Source organism: Malania oleifera, chromosome 7 (genome assembly GCF_029873635.1).
Source record: "Malania oleifera isolate guangnan ecotype guangnan chromosome 7, ASM2987363v1, whole genome shotgun sequence".
NCBI lineage: Eukaryota > Viridiplantae > Streptophyta > Magnoliopsida > Santalales > Ximeniaceae > Malania > Malania oleifera.
This window is the reverse complement of record NC_080423.1, coordinates 50,684,485-50,690,484: the sequence shown is the minus strand read 5'-3', so window position 1 is coordinate 50,690,484 and position 6,000 is coordinate 50,684,485.

The window sequence follows — 6,000 nt, the reverse complement described above, 5'->3', positions numbered from 1 at the left end:
GCTTGTTTTATAAAATATCTCTTGTGCTTAAAGTTTTTGAAAATCATTTTGAGTATTTGTTCTTTCTCATGAAAATCTTTGAAACTTTATTTGTGATCAATATATTGATATATATTGTTTCAAAGATATTGTTATAGTACACTCTCACACTTTGATTGCACATTAACAATATCTTGAGAGTAGGTTCACATATCTTCATTGAGCTTATATTTCCTATCATTTGGAAGTGCATTGATTATTGCTTGTGCGTATCAGTACAAATTTGCTTGTATTAGAAGCATCTTTATTTGTACACAAAATTTATGCTTACTGATTGTATTCCAAATGTGGCCTGAGGGGGTATTAATCTAACCCATAAGGATAAGTTGTTAGGGCCTTCTCAGCCCTGCAAGGAGAGTGTGTAAAAGTTGAGGTTAACTTTGGTAATTTGACCTAGTTGTAAACGGTGCCGCTCCACCCATTAAGTGAGCAATAGTGGTAATCTTTGGGCTTGTGAGCTAATGCGGGGACATAAGCAGTATTGGCCAAACCCCGATAACATATCTAATATTAGTTTTATTTTTCACAATTTACTTCTTGTACCTGTATGTTTATGTTTATTGTTTGAATATTTAATTGAATTTGTGATTACATAGAAAGACCTTAGGTTTGTGTAATACTGCTTGTGGAATCTGGTTTAACTTAGGAATAAATTTTTAAATACTCAATTCACCGCCATCTTGGGAATACACCAATTCCAACTGACAGACACTACAGTCGGAAGCAACTTTTGACTTTTTTTGTATTTTTTGTTATCTGAACAAAATGAATTTTTTTATTTTAATTTGAATTTGTATAATGTAAATTGTATTTGTATTTGTATTTGAATTTTGAATAATTTATGAATTTTTTAGTAAATTTGGTTTAATATTATGTATGCTAAAATGTAATTACAAGTTTTTATAGGAATTAATGAATGAAATTAAAAAAAATAATTATTTATATTAAAGTATTAGTGATGGTTTGAAAACCGTCACTAAAGCCCAAGTATTAGTGATGGTTTTATAACCATCCTCCCATGAGCATTAGTGATGATTTTATAATTCGTCACTAATAAGCATTAATGTCCGCAGATTTTGCGACTAATTTGAAACCATTACTAATAATCACTAAACCGTCACTAATAATCTTATTTTTTGTAGTGAATAATAGTAATGGAATTTCCTTTCTACTTTGTGGTTCACCCATTAGGACCATGCTATCCATGTCCTCATTATATTATTAGGTGATCTAGTAAAGGTCTCAAAACCACATGACATTCTTTGTCAATTGATCGCGTGATTCTTTTTCAAATTTCCTTGGTGTGTATTTTGAAATTATGTAGTCAATAAATTATAAACATGTAGATTATTTGAAATTGCCTATGGACTATCTAATATAAATCAATGTGAATTCCTCATTTAAACAAATTGGATATGATATTGCTACTTTATCATTCATTTTTTCTCCTAATGTATCATTAATCATCTAATCCACTCCAATATGCTTTGTGAAGTCTAAACAATTATAGTAATATGGCCACGTTGATAGGGCCAAATTTTATTAGTCCTAAACAAAAAAGAGAGAAGAATATAAATGAGGACTTTTTCATATATTTAGCTATTAAATAAAGTGAGAAAAATAAAATATGTATAGCAAATCAAGAAGTATAACTTTGAATTTACTCATCATTAACATTTGATTTTTAAAAATAATTCACAGTAGAATATATTTTTTATTTTTAATACTATTTTACACAGGAAAAAAATATGACGAAAAGTGAATTTTCTTCTTGTTTTCCTTTATTTTACTTCACTAAAATTCTTATCCAAATGAGGCTTAAAACTCCACAATCCCATATATATATATATATATATATATATATATATATATATATATATATATGTAGTGAAGATTACTTTTGATGCCCTATGTTTTTTTTTTTTCTTCTGTCATAGGCTCAATGGAGCATGAGTTACACAATAAGATAACTTATTTCTCATTAGATATCACTTTTAGCTCCCTCTTAATGTTTGAACCCAAATCCCCAACATGAAAATCCCAAACCTTCATTTTACTCTTCTGTTTATTGATGGTGCTGCAGCTAACCTTTTACTCTAGTTAATTTAAAAAGGTATCAGGGGACATTTCTATTGCAAGACCACTAGAAACAAAGAAGGTAAACCAACTATTTCTATTTTGGGAAGCAAATGCAATGGATTTATGCTAATGGTGTGTTAAGATTCACTTATGATTAACATTAGACTGAAGAAAAGAAAAAAGAAGGAAAGAAAAAAGGGCGTTTTCCTTTGAGGTACCGCCAAACCTTCCAACGAATATTTGTGAATCTCATCACTGAGCACCATTTCCTTTCTTTTCAGAATCGTGCATGACTACTGCAACAGTCTCTCCCATAAAGCCCAATTGCCCCATAATTTCCTTCCCTCGCATAATGACTCCTACAATCAATCAAAGCCGAGGAACCCCCAATTGATAGACCTTTAGACTGTTTCGCTTCTCCTTGGAAGTGACTTGAGTTGAAAGGGGTGTGAAAATTTTCAATAAAGTTGATGGATTTGACAGAACTTAAGGTGGTCAAATATATTTAACATAGCAGAAAAAAATTCCACCCAGAGAGAGAGAGAGAGAGAGAGAGAGAGAGAGGTTGCTTTCATTACCCACAGAGACATGCAGTTTCCATGGGGTTTTAACTCCGAAGTGTGTCAAGGCATCAGGATGAAAACTACCCTGCAGTGGCTCTCCAGTAGAATGGCCAACTTACATTTTCCTTCATCTGATATGCAGTTAGTGCTGTGGTCCTACAAATTTGTCATGTGAAATGGGCATAGGTCTGGAAATTAAGTTGTGTGTCAGTGTGTGTGTATTTGGTTGAATAATTTATATATATATATATATATATATATATTTCTTACAGACAGTATGCTTTTATATGAGCATTATTATTTTTATTTTTTATAATAGACATTTTGTGAATTGAATGCATGATAAGATTTCTATATCTAAGCAAACACTAACACTAGTTGGACTGCTAATAAAAATGTGACTCATTCAAAATCATTTTTGTTTTATCCTTGCAATGAATTATTTTGATAATCATATGAATACAGATATTAGAAGGAATAGGATAAATCTCTGGTAAGAGATTTTTTCTAATGATTGCACTTGCTTCACTCTCCCTGAATGCTTAAGAACACAATCACCTTAAAATTTAATCCTATTTATGTTCAATCACTGCCCCTATATATTGACCACCAATATATTAGGAGGCTCTCACTTGATGATACCATGGGCTAAACTTTTTAACATGTCAAGTCCACTCTTTTGTGTGTGTGAAATGTGTTAGAAAGATAGAGAATGGGAAAGGAATCTTTGTCCATAGTCTACTTATATTTTGTATAATTTATTGTAAAAATATTTTAGCATATAAAACAAAAAAATAAAATATATAAGGAAAGAGAAATAAAAGAATTACCAGTAATCAACTACTATATGCAAATAGGAAACGTCTACTTACAAACATTCAGTAAAAATATTTTGAAAATGGTTTTTCTTATTTTATTATTTTGGGTATTTTTATTTTAGTCATACTTTAAATTAACATAATTATTTATTTTAATTTTTAATAAAAAAGTATGTATAAAACTAATAATTTAATCCACAAAAATTTGTTTTGGATATTAAAATATCATGACGGCATATTGTCAAAACAATCGAAAGTCATAAATTCTAATTTTCAATTTTTCACAAATAACCAGAAATCAACAATAAAAAAATAGAAAACTGATAACAAAATAAATGTTTTCTCAATCTGTTTCTTTACAACACAGAAAAAAAATATAAAATTGAAAAGAGAAAACAAAAACGATACTAAATGGATCCTTAATTTTATAGTTGTAGTTGTTAACTATTTTTTTTTTTTTAATTTCACAACATTTGTATACAAAAATGAATAACAATAAAATTTTTTGGCACTATTTGCTGGAGGAAAGAGTTTATTTTTTACTTTCAATTTTTAAAGTAATTACAAAAATGCTATCTTATTTTCCTATTTTCTAAGTTTGTATAAGAAAACAAGAAAAAAATTATATATTTATCATTTCCTAATTTTGTAATTTTTTAAACTTTCATTTGAGAACCTAAAATTCAAATTTCAGATTATGATTTATGTGGATTTAAACAAAATATACGATAAAATTGTATTGATTTTCTTACAAATCCACACAATTCCAAATCCAACCTCCAAAATCTGTTATCTCAAATGATATCATATATAATTTTTAGAAAATTTAAAAACTACGGTCTGTTTTGTTGTGAAAAATATTTATATTATTATTTTTTAGTTTGCTTAATAATTATAAAAATTTCAACTTAGTTTTTAGTTTTACAAAATTTGTATTAAAAAGATACAAAATAAAGAGCTTGTTTAATTAGGTGTGCAACACAGTTTTGTTTTGTAGACTTCAAAATAATTATAAAAAAATACAATTTATTTTTCAATTTCTCAAAAAGAAAAGTATGTAAAATATTATGTGAAATCACGTATTTTTAGATTTGAATTTGAATTTTGTGGATTTGGAAGAAATTCAACACATAAATCAATTAAATAAAAATCTAAAATCCAAATTCTATGGTCTATGTAATTAATGGGGAGTTTGTTTTGAAATTGTTTGCCCTGCCTGAGTAATAGTATATCTTTCAACTAAAATCAGACAAAGGTAAATTGATATAATAGAAACTTTTGGTAAAATGCTCGCCTGTAATATAGGAGATAAGTATATTAGATAGTTTGTTTTAGGGATTGGAGACATATCCATTCAGTGACTTTGGCATTGGGCATTCCTAAAATGGGCACTATCAGATCGGGTGAATTCAATAATAGATGCCTGTTGGTATTCTAATCGTCCTTCTCCTTTCGAGGCCTTTCCAAAAAAAGAATCTAGTACTTCTTGATTGTGAATGCATGAATAAGACAAAACCGTGCATGTGGATATGTTTGCTCTGGAACAAAGCAGTTATAGAATTAGGCTTGGTTAACTAGAATGTGTTTTATCTATATAGGAGATTCTCCATTAATTAAGAAGAATCATTGACCTAGAATATGCAAAGTATGTTTTATCAAATTTGGGGTGGGGGTGATCTTTGTATTTGAAGCTTGTCTATATATCCCCTATAGAAGTTTTCGTCCTCTTGGAAGTTTCAAGCCCCTTACTAATGAATTTACCTTTCTTAAAAAAGTAAGAGTTAGAAATCTATAAAAATAACAAGATGTTTTTCACCTCTTCTATATAAATTTAGAAAATTAAAAAATCAGGTGGCACTTTCATAATTATTTGAAAAATCAAAATTGAAATATAAAACTGTTTCCACAAGCAAATCATTTCAAAACATTTAATTATTGGCCAATTATTTCATAAAATTTTGTAAAATTAAAATGTTTTAACATTTGTTCATAATTTTTTGAAAAACTAAAATAAGAAAATGAAAACTATTCTCTACAACTAAAAGGTCTATTACCTTTTTGCAATATTTTAAAATATAAAAATAAAAAATAAAAAAGTGCAAGTTGTGCACAACTAGACAAACATGTCACTATGGTTTAATCATTTGAATATGAATCTTGGAAAACTAAAATTTAAAATTTTTTAAATTTTGAAATACTAAAAATGAAAAATTGAGAATGTTTTTCATAGTTAAACGGATCTTAAAATTTTAAATTTGAAATTATGAAAATTAAAATGTTAAAAATCTTTGTCATAATATAATATAATTTAAAATATATGACAACCATTTCACTACTCATCGATCCTTATGCTAAAACGATAACCTTACCCTTGCGTGATGGTTATTGAAATTAATCGATGCTATGGACTTAACATTTGTTTATGAACTAGATATGTACAGTTAATGGTAAACCCGCCAATTTCTTCGATTATAATCAAACCCCAATTTTCGCAATGAGGA